This window comes from Aphelocoma coerulescens, chromosome 2, assembly GCF_041296385.1.
Source record: "Aphelocoma coerulescens isolate FSJ_1873_10779 chromosome 2, UR_Acoe_1.0, whole genome shotgun sequence".
In the NCBI taxonomy this organism is placed as follows: domain Eukaryota; kingdom Metazoa; phylum Chordata; class Aves; order Passeriformes; family Corvidae; genus Aphelocoma; species Aphelocoma coerulescens.
Window position 1 is genome coordinate 65,196,489 of NC_091015.1, and position 14,912 is coordinate 65,211,400.

General features: G+C 43.8%; 1 protein-coding gene across 7 annotated transcripts in view; it reads right to left on the bottom strand.

Annotated features, from left to right (window-relative positions):
- The window catches only part of PDE1C (phosphodiesterase 1C), a 417,412-nt gene that overhangs the window by 21,351 nt on the left and 381,149 nt on the right, over positions 1–14,912 (bottom strand). For 5 of the 7 annotated variants that reach the window (XM_069007860.1, XM_069007858.1, XM_069007855.1 and 2 more), the window contains one exon: positions 13,242–13,708. The gene's annotated coding sequence lies outside the window, so the exon portion shown is untranslated. Of the gene's footprint in view, positions 1–13,241; positions 13,709–14,321; positions 14,375–14,912 lie in introns of those variants that run through there. The other 2 variants (XM_069007856.1, XM_069007859.1) reach the window with 2 other exon arrangements.

The window sequence follows — 14,912 nt, forward strand, 5'->3', positions numbered from 1 at the left end:
TGTTGAGGAGCTGTATCACCAGGTCAAGGAGTTAAATGAGAAAGTAAGTAGGCTGTATAGCTTTCATGAGGATGAGAAAGAGATAGGGTATTTTCAGAGACCTTACAGAATCAGGAACCTCAACCCTTCTTTGCATTGGAGATGTGGGTGGGCTCTGCACCATCTCACAAGAAGTCAATAGGAGGGAAGGCTGGCTAGAATGCTGCTGTTCTCCAATCTCCCTGCATACAAGGAGAAATTCATCAATGTATATAAGTATTGGAAGGGAGGGTGTCAAGAGGAGGAAGCCAGGCTCTTCTCAGTGGTGCCAAACAAGACCAAAGGCAACAGTCAAAAACTGATGCACGAGAAGTTCCACCTGAATATGAGGAAGAACTTCTTTACTGTGCAGGTGACCAAACCCTGGTCACCAGATTGCCCAGAGAGGATGTGGAGTCTCCCTCTTTGGAGATATTCAGGAACTGTCTAGATGCAATTCTGTGTAATGTGCTCTAGGATGACCCTGCTTGAGCAGGGAGGTTGGACCAGATGACTGCACTGATGGTCTCTTCTAACCTCACCCATTCTGTGATTTTGAGCTAATCCAACATCCCACTCAAGAGAGGGACTAGCTTGCTTTCTCCTAATATGTCAGTACCTTTTTTTATTGTCTTACCATAAACTTCCACTGCTTCCTATGGAAAGTAAGTCCAGAAATTTGCTACTTGGTATGTGAACTCTTTTTTTTATCAGTTGTAAACTGATGTCCTACTTCTAATGTATAGTCTAGTTCTCTAACTCTAGAACTGCAGCATTTCATTAAAAAGTGGTATGCATTCATTTTCTCCATCTCTTTCCTGATTTGGCAAACCTGAGAAGTCTAGCATGTCCAAACTGAAGAGCCTTAGTCTCTTTAGTCTTTCCTCTCCAGGCAGTTCCTCAATCTCTTTAAACTTTTTCACCCAAATGTAGCTGGATGCCAACAAAAGGGGGGTTTTTTTCAGATTTCCAGCTATCTGCATTTCTTTCCAAAGTTATTGGAAATTCCAAGAATTTTTCTCCTCTGGTCTAATTTACAAAGTCAGCTTTATTATAGCTACTTCTTTCTGCTGCTATTCTCCAATCTCACTGTAAAGAGCTGAGTCTGAAGTTGTTGCCCTCTTCTATAAGAAATATCCCAGAAGAGAGTCAATGGTCCTTATGAATTTTGAGCACAATCACCATAGCCTGCAAACAAATGCTCAGCCTCAAGCTCCTCTCTCTGACTCTTTTCTCAGAGTTCATTTCTCCCCAAATCCAAGTCTTAATTGTAAATACTTCTCTATTGTCACTAGAAATGTTATGCAAAACATACAGTTTCTTCTTATGGAAATAAAAAAATTACATGGAAGAAGGAGGAGACATAGAGTTGCCAAAAAGTATGGATCTAGAATGAAGGCAGGAGGTAGAGAGAGAAGCACAGTGAGAAACAGAGAGGACTGAGGAGGAAATAAAAGAAAGGGGAACTCAGAGTTAGACACACAGGTGGCTGCAAACATGAAAAACAGGAAGCCTGGGTCCCTTCGCTTGCGGCCACATTTCTGTGCCAGAATGGCTATTGGGAACAGGAATCCTGCCTGTCTTGGGAATTCACAAAGACGGCAGAGAGGGTCACACATGGTACTTGCCTACCTGATGCTTCTCCTGGACAGTAGGCACCTATCTGTAGTGAGGAAAATCCAGGGATGGACATCAGGAAAGCATCTGGTTGGAATGAGTTTGCAGATTCCTTTTAGGACTGGCAGATAGATAAATTATTCTCCCCATGTGCCGTATGACTGTGCAGACACTTTTCTGTTACTATTTTCCCCTTAGTTTATAGTTTTACTCCTTCTTTACTTCTCCTATGGGAACTCCACTGCATTGTTTTGGTAGTTCAGGATTTTTTGTTGGTTGGGTTGTGGTTTTTTATATTATAGACTCTCAGATTCAGTCCTTTTCTGTGTTGTAACGTAGTCAACTTGTCAGGTAAAGCTTCAGACTCAACAAAGAGAAGATCGGGGAATCTTGGTGGGACTATTTAGGCAAGAGGATGTCTTGGTCTTCTGCTAGCCAGAAGTGAGCTAGCACGGTGAGGTAGCAACACATTCAATACAACAGCTCAGAATGAATTAGACATGTCACTGCTAATCCCTAGATAAACAAGATGGAAGGAAATGTGTCAAAACAATAAAATATATATTAAAACATCTGTAAAGATAAACACTCATCCATAGTTAGCACTGATAGATGATGGAATGTTGTCAGTGAAGCATGTGCTGTCATATACAGTGCAAAAACCAGATGCCTTGGAGATTTATGTCAGATTTGCTGGGGATTTCCAGACTTTGAAAGAAATAAATAAGGAAAGCAAATCTGGAAGAAAAATATAATAAAAAAATATTTATTTTTAAATCCTAACCTTAATTTGGGGTTTTTAGTAACTTATACTTTTCTTCTCTGGATCCACAGGGGGGAAGTGACAATTCAGCAGGGTGTTCATGAATTGTGTGAAACTGTTGTCACAGTCACTGAAGATCTTTGGAGGAATAAACTAATTACTCTCTTTAGAACATACATGGAAAGAAGATAAAGGTCTAAGAGGAAGAGAGGTAGGAACCTAAAACGTCTAAGACAGCTGAAGGTCTCGGAGGCACTGTGAAACACAGGGATTCTCATGCTCTCTAAGCCTATGATGCTGATACTTTATCAGCTAACAAGACATAAGTGAAACTCTGGCTAATAATGCATTCATAATGTTTTCTAGTATTATGCTTTCCAGAAGGGAAAGAGGAGTCTATAAGCTGTTCTGTAAAGATGTCCTGGGGTAGTCCACCATGTCCTCTGGCATAGTTGTGGGAGAGATGTGCTACAGGGCAGCTGAAGGCAGATGGTGGTTGGGACCAGAACCCGGCTTTGCCTCACTTCTGAATGATATGTTTGGCAACAGCAACAGCTCAAAATCACAGAATGGGTGAGGTTAGAAGAGACCATCAGTGCAGTCATCTGGTCCAACCTCCCTGCTCAAGCAGGGTCATCCTAGAGCACATTACACAGAATTGCATCTAGACAGTTCCTGAATATCTCCAAAGAGGGAGACTCCACATCCTCTCTGGGCAATCTGGTGACCAGGGTTTGGTCACCTGCACAGTAAAGAAGTTCTTCCCCATATTCAGGTGGAACTTCTCGTGCATCAGTTTTTGACTGTTGCCTTTGGTCTTGTTTGGCACCACTGAGAAGAGCCTGGCTTCCTCCTCTTGACACCCTCCCTTCCAATACTTATATACATTGATGAAGTCCCTCCTCAGTCATCTTCTCGAGGCTGAAGAGTCCCAACTCTTTGTTGCCCTCTGCTGAACCTGCTCCAGGAACTCCATGTCACTCTTTTGCAGAGGAGCTCAGAACCAGACACAGCACTCCAGATGTGGCCTCATCAGGGCTGAGTAGAGGGGCAGGATCACCTCTCTCCACGTGCTGGCAATGCTCTTCCTAAAGCACCCAAGGATACCATTGGCCTTTTTGGCCACAAGGGCTCACCACTGGCTCATGGACAGCTTGTTGTCTGCCAGGACCCACAGGTCTTTCTCCACAGAGCTGCCTTCCAGCAGTTTGACCCCCAGCCTGTACTGGTGCAGGACTCCGCATTTGTCTTTGTTGAACTTCAGACAATTCTTCTCTGCCCATCTCTCCAACCTGTTAAGATCCTTCTGAATGTCAGCACAACACTCTTGGGTATTGGCCACTCCTCCCAGCTTTGAGGCATCTGCCCCTCCCCACAAGTCACTGATGAATGAGTTAAACAATACTGGACCCAGTATTGACCCTTGGCAGGCACCACAGACCTCCAGCTAGACCCTGATCTACTGGATGACATCCTGTTACAACGGGGATTACTGTAACACGCAGATATCAAACCAGGAGTCCCATGGAAAGGAAATATATATATGGACGGATTCTTGGTAGATGTTTCAGAGATCTTTATTTCTCCAGCCGCATGGCCAGGGCTCTGCTCAGGAACCCTCAGTCACGGGACCCGAGGATCCTTGGCCACACTGGGGAACACAAACCAACCAATGGGGAACGAGGCTGACCAGGGGCAGGTAAATCCCGTGTCTCCCCCCCCAGGGCCCCTCTCCCAGGGCTCCATGGCAGGGGGGAGACCCCAACATCTCACCCATTTTATTTTAATAAAAGGAGAATGAAAACAACTGGATAAACATAACAAGAACAGTTTCAAGGCAAAACAAGCCACTCTCCTGAGTCTTTAAATAAACAGATTCTGTGGATCATCTTAGGGCTGACAGAAGGGAGACAGAACTCTCTGGGCATGCTTTGTGGGGAAACTGAGGCAGGAGAGGGTTTAATTTCTTCCCTCCCCCTTTTCATCCCCCCCTCGGCATCGGAGAGGGATTGTAGGGAAATGGAATTGTATAAGGAAGCCATGGAGTGAAAAACAGATTAGGAATAAACTGGGGATAGGGTAAATTTAGGAAAGGGCTCATATTGGGTATAGGGTAAAAGGGGAAAGTAGGCTGTGGGTAGGGAAGTTGCTGGGATGGATATTGTTTATAATTTTGTGCATAACAGCTGCCTTTGACGGGAATACCTCCAGGCCCAGTAACACTTGCTGCTTGTAAACCCTTCTTTCCTTGCACTATATCAAATTGTACAACTTCCCCATCTCCTACACTTTGCAGGTAATTTTTAGGGTTATTCCTTTTAATGGCAGTTCTATGGATGAATAAATCTTCCCCTGTATCATCTCGTGCTATAAATCCATGTTGTTTTTTACATTGTACCATTTCACAGTTCCTGTGATTTTCGTTGCTATAACTTCTCCTATCACGTGCTTGCGTGTTTGTCGTGGGTGCCAGTCCCGCATGGCCGCCACCTTGCCGACTCCGACGTCTCAGTCAGGCCCCCGCATTGCGGCCGCTCCGCGCTCTCCGAGCGGCGCTGCTCCGGCGCGTGTCTGGGCTCTGCGTGGCCCCTCGTTGCCATCGCCACCGGCCCCGTGCCCTGTTAGTGGTTCCGCTCTGCAAACTCCACGCCGCTTTGAGAGCGGCCTCGTTTCAGCTCAGCGCTGCGCTGCACGGCTTCTCGTGTCGTTGTGGAAACCGCCGCTTCTCCCTCCACAGGGCTCTCTGAGACAGTTACTCAGAGCGGCCTGCCGCGCCGATGCCCAGTTCCTGGCTGCTCGTGGCCCACGACACCCGCGGCGCCTGCGGCATTGCTCCCTCACTCATGGTCGCGTGGCCAGGGACCCCGAGACAGGGATGGGGTCTGCGATAAGGTGTGCACTCCTGAGGGGGCCAGGCGCATCCAGCACAGGCACCTCCACCGACATGGCTGCAGTCATGTGCTCCCGGGATGGCGGCTGCGCGGTCTCGGCCACGGAATAAGTATGATCTTCTTCTTTAGGGGTAATGGGACCATACAAATGCTCTTCAAGAGCTTCCCTGATTATAAGGTACGCACGGAAAGCTTCTCTTTGATCCCTTACCTTATCCCAGATCTCGTCCCAGAAACACCCCTCACAAGATCCAGGAGGTTCGATATCAAAAAGTAAGTCTCGAGAAATATAGGAAAACCTTTTGAAAATCCAGATAAAAAAGTGTTCTAGATCTCCCGGTTGCATTACTTTTTTGTTTTGTTGTTCAAGGATTCCTTTTACTTCTAGATACATTTTTTTCTGTGGCTCAGAGAGCCCCATTTCCCATGATTCTTCCATAGTCCAGAGAGAATATCCAAACCAAGATGAGAAGAGAGAGGTCTAGAGTGGTTTTTTACTCACGAATTTCCTCAGGGATTGGTGTCTTGCCCGCATTCCTCCACCAGTTTGTTACAACGGGGATTACTGTAACACGCAGATATCAAACCAGGAGTCCCATGGAAAGGAAATATATATATATATGGACGGATTCTTGGTAGATGTTTCAGAGATCTTTATTTCTCCAGCCGCATGGCCAGGGCTCTGCTCAGGAACCCTCAGTCACGGGACCCGAGGATCCTTGGCCACACTGGGGAACACAAACCAACCAATGGGGAACGAGGCTGACCAGGGGCAGGTAAATCCCGTGTCCCCCCCCCCCCAGGGCCCCTCTCCCAGGGCTCCATGGCAGGGGGGGAGATCCCGACAACATCCCTCTGGGATGTGCCATTCAGCCAGGTCTCATTCCACCTTGCCGTCCACTTATCCAGTCCACGCTTCCTGACTTTGCCTATGAGGATATTGTGAGAGGCAGTGTCAAAAGCCTTGTTGAAGTTGAGGTAGGCAATACACACTGCTCTCCCCTCATCCATCCAGGTAGTTGTCTCATCATGGAAGGCCATCAGGTTGGTCAAGCATGATTTGCAATTTGTGAATCCATGCTGACTACTCCTGATCCCCTTCTTGTCATCCATGTGGATAGAGATGGCCTCCAGAATGAGGCACTCCATCACCTTTCTGGGGATTGAGTTAGGCTGACTGGCTGGTATTTCTCTGGGTCCTCCTTGCCCCTTTTGAAGACTGAGGTGACATTTACTCTCTTCCAGTGCTCAGGCACCTCTCCTGATCTCTGCAATATTTTAAAGAGGACAATTAATGGCCCTGCTGTGGTGTCCATCAGCTCTCTCAGCACTCATGGGTGCATCCCATCAGGACCCATGGACCTGCAGACATCAAAGCTGCCTATGTGTTCTCTAAAGCAATCCTTGAGCAAGGGAAGGTCTTCCTTCCAACGTTCCTTTACCCTTGTCCCCTGGGTCAAAGATTCCCGAGGGTTGGCCATGTCAATGAAGACTGATGCAATGAAGGCATCCAGTTACTCTGCCTTCTCTGCATCCTTTTTTAACAGGGTCCCTCTTCCATGTAGTAATGTGCCCACATTTTCCTCAGTTTTCCTTTTGTTATTGATGTATTTGAAGAAGCCCTTCTTGTTGTCCATGACATCCTTGGCCATATTTAGTTGCAGATGGGCCTTGGCCTTTCTTGTCTCGTTTCTAGTTACTCTGACAACCTCTTTATATTCATTCCATGTGGCCTGTCCCTGCTTCCACCTCCTGTGTATTTCCTCTTTATGCTTGAGTAATGACAGTAATTCTTTATTCATCCACACAGACCACTTGCTCCCTTTGCTGGTGCATCAGGATGCATCATTCTTGAACCTGGAGGATGGGATCCTTGAATATCAACCAACTCTCTTAGATCCCTCTTCCCTGCCGAGCCTGTTTCTGTGGGATTCTTCCCAGGAGATCCCTGAAGAGTTTAAAGTTAGCTGTCTTGAAGTCCATGTTCATAATCTTGCTTGCTGCCCTGTTTCTTCCTTGCTTGTACTGAACTCCACAGTCTCATGGTCACTATAGCCACGGCTGCCCCCAGCCTTCACATCTGATAGAATCAATTAGGTTGAAAAAGACGTCTGAGATCATCAAGTCAAATCTATGACTGAACACCATGTCGACTAAATCATGTCTTTCCTTAAACACCTCTGCCACCTCCCTCATTCCAACTCATTCCAATATTTCATCACTCTTTCTGTGAGAAAAATTCTTCCTAATGTTCGACCTAAACCTCCCCTTGCACAGCTTAAGACTATGATCTCTTGTCCTATTGCTAGTTGCCTGGGAGAAGAGGCTGACCACCACATGCCTACAACTTCCAGCAAGGCCTTTCCTGTTTGTTAGTATAAGGTCAATCAGCATACCATTCCATCTGGGGTCTTCAGTACTTCTGTCAGGAAGTTGTCATCAGTGCTTGCCAGGAATGTCCTAGACTGTGCTTCTCTGTGTTTCTTCTCCAGCAGATGTCAGGGTAGTTAAAGTCCCCCACAAAGATCAGTAATTGGAAAAAGAAAAAGGGTGGTGGAGAGGGGAGTAGGGAATGTATGTCTGGTATTTTTTTAATTGCCTTATGGTTTTGAGCCTTGTTCAAGATCTTCCCAGTAAGTAGGAAGTCTAGGATCTTACTTAGTTGTGTCGCTCTACATCTTATTAGGAATGTAAGTGATATACAGGTTTATATGTTCTTGGGCATAAGGTCCATCAAAGATGAACATCTCTCTCCTTGTTATAGCTTAAGAAATACCTGTTAGCGATCCTCTGAAGCTGTTTCTTCCCAGCATTCATTAACAGAGCATTCATTAACAGAGCATCAGTTTTCAGGGAAAGAAAAGGTTTTTCTGCAATCTCCTATGAAGTTTTCTAAATGTCTTACTTGTTCTTGTGCCTGTTCAAATCTGCCTGTACTGTTCAAAAGAAGGTTATGCGTCTATTGGGGTTTTAAGGTATAAACTTGGTGTCTGATTATTTTTATAGCTTGGGTTCTTAATAATACCATTCCAAAAGAAACATTTCAAGGATAAATATTAATTACTTTCAATGTTACTTCATATTTTATGTGCTGCAGATAGTGCTTGTTTTAAGTAAGTGGAAACAGGTGTGCAACAATTGATTTAATTAAATTAAACAAGCAAGTAGGGAATGAAATACACATGGCTATTTTCAAGAAGAGATACTGTAAACACTAATTAAGCAGCTGCAATTAAACAACTAACAAAACTATTCCCTCTTCCTAATTTTATGAGATGGAAGAAGTCCTGGTGTTCTCAATCATGACTTTGTTATTTATACTTTGCTAAGGCATAAAGAAGAGGTGCCCATAACCAGGCCAACCATGACATAGATGTGGCCAGATGAATTTTCATATCTGGCCCTTTCTGAATCCTGTAAAGATCTAAGAAGAATGATGTAGCATTGCTTTCACACTGCCCGTTAAGTCCCAAAAGAGTCAGTGATTGTCTAAGTGAATGATTTTCAGAACTAATTAGCAAAAATAATCCTCCATTCCCCTTCTGGCTAAAATCAAGTCCTTTTACATAAAATAAGGGATTGCTAGTATCTTTCCAGTGCTGATGCACCATGTAAGACTACTGTAAATTTTATGTGTAATGAATAAAAAATACTTAGAAAGGAGAGAAATGGACTCGCAAATTTTTACAAATTCTGAGTATTTCTTTCTGGTATTAGAGAGTCCTCTTTAGCATTTATTTTAATCAATACATATGCTCCCTGTAGAAGTACAGAAAAGCTCTTAGCTTTTACACCTAAAATAATTTTGTTGGCTTTTTCTACTACTGCTGGCAGAAGTCAGCCCAGCTAAGTTAGAGCAAGAAGCTACTTTGAAGTCTGTTTTGTGCATTCCTGTGTGCAGGTTATAGCAACTACCTGTGGGGTACGCCCAGCCCCTGCCCTGGAGGGAAAGCCTGCTGAGATAAGGAGATTGCTTAACCTCCCAGGAGGACTCCCTGGAAAGGCAACCACTTTTCAGCTACAGCGAGAAAAAGACAGACCCAGAATCCTCTGGGAGACCCTATGCATATCCTTTGTAACCCATTGGCCTTTACCCTTGACACCCACCCCCTGTATCCCTATAAAAGCTAGCCCTCTACCCCTGTGAGGGCAGAGAGAAGCCCATCAGTGTCCTCCCCTTTGCCGGCTATGGACTAATAAAGCTACCTTGTGCAGAACTGCTATACGGGTCTCTCGTCTGTCTCCCTGCTCTGGCCTGGAGACTGCCCAGCAGAGCAAGAGCTGGAATCATGACCTGAAAATCACTAAGAGCTGATAGCTTCTCTGCACAGGCACTCTGGCTAGCAGCTGAGGGAAGACACCAGGACCCGGGAAGAAGATCCTCCACGGGACCATCTCTCTGGACCGGTCACAGCTTCCTGGGTCAGAGCTATTGACCCCACACCAGCTGCCTTAACTATCCATGTGCTATCCCATAAGAGGCAATAAATTACTCAAGTCAGATGCACAGAGTCAAATTCACAGCAGATGACTTACCTCATGGGGTTGATTTCCTGTATCTCCCCATGCTGATTAAGGAAATGGATTGCCTGTACCAAATGGAGCAATGCCTGTGCTGGCTGAAGAGGGGGAACAAATATTGCTGCTCAGAAAATAGCGGTCAGCCCTGCCTGCTTAGCATTTGTGTTCACAAAGCCTGGCTCTGAAGTAGGTTGTAGATCATTAGAAATAATAAAAATAAAAATTTAAAAAAAAAAAAAAGGTGTGAAATGGAGAGAGACATTCTAATTTTTTTTGCTCCTAGGGGCCCCAGGAAATGGAGTTCCATCTCCATTCTATGCATACCATCTCCAGCAAATCTCAAACCAAGTCTGTGTATATTTTACAGACAGGATTGTGTAGTGTCACAGGATGAATGCAAGCTGTCTAAATGGATGAAGCTGTTTCACTTTACATAAATAATTTAATATTAAGTGGAACACACACTGGCATATGTCCACCCTTCCCCACTTCATCTTTTTAACACCATCCTCTCCTCTTCTTGTGCTGCTGTAATGGAGAAGCCATAAAAGTACTATTCCAGAGGAGGGCAGCAGATGGAGAAAGGAGGACAACAGGCTCTTCTCCTCCCTCCTGGCTTTACAGAAATGCACCTGCAGCATTTATTTGCAGTTTTTAAGTGCATCCACATCTTTAACTGAACAGCTGGATTTACTTTCACCAGAGCATCTTCAGCAGGGACCCACACTGCTGCTTTCACAATGTCTTTGGTCCCCCTTCCACATATATAAGAGCATTTGTGACAGTGGCTGTAGAAAGTGGGTACCCAGCTATTACTCTTCTACAAGATCCTCACTGAGGTTTGCTTGTGGCTGAAAATTCATTATTTGGTTTTAACAGGCATCATACTTTTGATGAATAAGACTTTATGTAATGAAGAGAGGGTTCAGTTCCACTTGTTACCAGATGATAAATGGCCTACACCTGGTAAGCTAACCCAACGCTTGTTCTCCAAAACCACTGGCCTATGGAACTGCACAACGCCCATGGTGTAACAAAGAGAACTGGAAGTTCACCAGCCAAACTGCCCTGCCATCTCAGTGAGATGAGTCAACCAGAACACTGGGGCCCCCGACCACCAGGGACCACCAGAGAGACCCCCAGGACAGAAGAATGCATGCATAAAGGGGAAGGGAAATAAGTTAATGATATTGGGAAAATGATTATCATATGTATGTTTAGTCCAGGACAATCAACAAATATGTATGTAAAATACAGTGTATAAACAGAAACTTTCCTGTACCCAGCATGCATCGCTTTTGGCAGGAGCTATCCCTCTGTGCATCTGGCTGAATAAAGAATGCCTGCTTCTTAATGCTGCATTAGTGTTTAAAGAGTTTTTTATTTTACCGAATTTGTGGTAACACACTTGCTTTCAAAACCAACTTGTTGAAAGATCTGTCTGCCTTTTCTTTCATGTTTCATATTAATAATTTCCTGGCCTTGGCAAAGAAAAGTAAGTCCATTGTGGTCTCACTGGACCATTAAAAAAGAGAGGCAGATCTCATTTGCCTCTTCAAAATTTCCTGATATCAGCAGTTATTGTTCTGCTGTTTCTTCATAGATTAGGTATTCAAATAACCTAACCAAAGAACAAGCATTTAATTAAACGACAGTCAAAGAGGTACTTTATGGTTGGGCACTACTTGAATTGAAGTAGTCTTTATTAATATAACTGAAATAGATACCAACAGCTGCTATCAGCTTCATGAACGTTCCTCTCTATGACATTACCCTGGCCCCGTTCCCTCCACATCACACAAATAGTCACTTTTGACTATGATACTACTTCAGAAAAGACATTTCCTCAATGCCGTGTGGGTCAGAATAGTACTGCTGAAGTTGAAAATGTATGTGACTGCCTTTAGAGAAAGAAAAGTTACCTGGTTTATCCTGGTGATGTCCAAACTCTATGTGTACAACAGGAAAAGTATCACATCAGCTGGTTAATCAAGCACATTTTCTATGTATCGTGACAATGTTTCTTATTCTAATGACTGTGTCATTAGATCTTTCTGCTAAGGCACAAGATTTGCCTTTCTGAACCAACTGAGAATTTAATTTCCTGAGGTCCAGACTCCATTGAAGTCACTGTTCTGGGACAGTTTCCAGTTTTTATGCTGTGTTAGGGAATTAACTTTGTGACATCTTGGCCCTATTAAACCAGTAGAAGTTTTGCCTTAAACTGCAGTAGATTTAGTATGTTGTGCACTCTATAATAATTGAAATGGAAATTGTAGGAGAACAATTTTCTGTTTGCTATTTAAATGAGCTTTACAACTTCCTAGGAGTAAGCTTCTGCAGATAAGGAATCTGTGGAAGTATTTACACAAACCCCACATGAAGCAGAGCTTGTATGTCTCGAATGAATGAAGTGTAATGTGCCCATGCTGGGCTCAACAGCTTGCTGTCAAACCTCCAGTGGGCCCAGTTCTATTGAAATTGTAGAAAAAAAAGACAAAATGCTAAAGACTAACACAGCTTTTTGCTATTACAAGTGCAAGCTTGAAATGAAGGCAGTGAAATTAGGGGCATTTTAGACTTGATTTCAAGTTCCACCCAATGGAGGGGTTCTTCTCCCCCTTAGAAATACTTTGCATTATCTACTTTGCACCATCACCTGTAATGGAAGAGATGGTCTGAGACAGAGGACACCATCCTGCTCTGAATAGCAGGCAATAATCTGCTTAGCAATAGGAACCAAGCGAGGACCACTAGTACACTTCCTCCTTCCCTCAATTTTGCTGTATGGGCTGGAGCATCAGTCTGAAATCTAGGGATGTAGGATGAAGACAAGGGCAAAAGCCCTGTATGACTGCCACCACTGCTGCATCCACCAGTGCTGTCCTCTGGGCTAGCTAAGATTTCTCAGGATCCAGCACGGGTTGCCATATCCCCTTGTTTCCCCCTCAGTTCTTCACACAGCTTTCTGAGGAGCTACTCTCCTCAGAAATCAGGGCTGCATGATGGCTATCATGGCTCTGATTGGCCAGCCAGTTGACCACAGTAGTCAATGATGATACCCAGAATGAAGTAACAAGGCCATGACATGTAGAAGACTGCTCCCTTGGACTCTCATCTTCTATATTCTCTAGCCAGCAGCAATTAACCTATTACAGTTTTTCATCTACTGAATTTTTCAGACCATAATTCTTTTTCTCAAGCTGTAAGGAAAAAACCAAACATCTCAGGGGATGGAAAGGTATGCTCTTGTCCCTTTGTACAGAGGGCAAGTGCTGAAAAATGCAAAGCTTGCAGCTTGGCACTGACTGAGCAATGCTGAACAAATCAGCCATATTCTCTTCTCAAGACCCGAGTCACCCACAAACTGGAAGTTTGTTAGCACAGCAATGCAGTTTCATTGCATGGCAGGGCAGTAACTACCAAAATGTTTGTGGTGCTGCTGTAATGTGAAGAACGGAGAGTAAGGATTTTTCAAGATGCTTGCAGTAAACTGGAAACTCAGGGAAGTTGAGAGGAGCCAGTATTCACCTTCCCTGAGTTTCTTTGAAAACCCTCTTATGTGGATCACTCTGCTCCTTGATTCTTTGTTTCATGTCCTGTGTTGATAGACTTTTGGTGTGGTTTCAATCAAGTCTAGTTTATTCCTCTTTTAATAGTCTATTGGATAACACATGCAGAAATATTCTTTGCCAGGGAAGTTCATAGGCTGTGTCAGACATCTACAATTCTCGCCATCCTGCTGCAAGGCACAAAAAGGCTGAGGGACAGCCCAAGCTTACCAATGAGTCTCTGTCTCTAATCTGTGGGATAGGTTTATGTTGTAAGCACTGATGTTTCTCACAGTCATATGTGTAATTTCCAGTCAGAGAAGTTGTTTTCTTTCCAGGTTCTCAGTCTAATAAAATAAAGCAGACATTGTGGAGGGTGTTAAAAAGGGGAGTGAACACAGCAGTGTTTTAGAAGCTGTCTAATAATATAAGCTCTAAGTGCAGGAGGACTGTAATACTATTTTTAAAGATCCTTGAACATAGAGTTGGAAATTATGTAATCTTGACAAGTCTACAGTGTTTTAGCAGGAAAACCCCTTTGTATCCATACACAGGAAGACACTGGTTCAGCACATAATTTACCAGAGCAAGAACTTTGAGTGAGAAACTTCAACTCCAGGAAAAGGAGCAATTCTACAGATCTAATGACCCTAGAAAGGGAGGGAGAAAGACCTCTAGGAGGTAAAGGCCAGCTTTAACCTCATCCCAGTTCCCACCTTGCTCCATGCTGCATAAGAGTGATGGATATAAGGAGAAGCACAAATTACATAGGTCAGAGGTCATCTTCTACTGCTTTGTTCTGAGTCTCCCTGGAATACAGTTTTTCATTACCATCTGCCATTTGCTGGATTTTACATCTGTCTTTCCCTAAAATTAACTCTCCCAAAGCCCTCTGACATAAAGAGTAATGAAAATTGCACACTGGAGTCTTTACAAGCACGAAACTTGAAAATCTTTCTCCCTCATGAAAAGCCACATCTTTTTCCTTCCAATTTTCTCCTGGGTTGCTTCTACTGAAATAAGAAGGAAGACTTTGTTATAAACTAGATACATCAGAAAATGTTAATTTTTTAATCTAAATTTAAAGCACAGGTTAACCTATAATAATTTTCATGTCAACTGAGTGATAGTTTTTCTCCTTGGCTTTGCGCAAGGAGTGTGATAGCTTTTTCTCCTTGGCTTTGCACAGGAATCTGGGCATGACCCTGATTCTTGACATGGAAATTTCCTTTGCCACTCTAAATGGGGCTATTGTCTTCCAGACATTTAGGTTTCCTTTGTAATGCCCCTAAACCTTTGTAGGGGCAGCAGGAAAGACATTTGCATGAGAGTCATCTTTGAGGGTAGATACAAATCCCAGACTCCTCTGAGCCTTAGAGTGTTCCAGCCTTAAAGGCTTTACTCAACAGTACAATAAACACAAATTGTTTCCCTCTTGGACCTGGGACAAATATGCTGCTTTTCAGGATGTGGCAATGATTTTCATCAAGTCTTCTGTTTCAAAAATATGACATATATTTTTGTTTGTGTCTGTGATAAATGCAACTTATG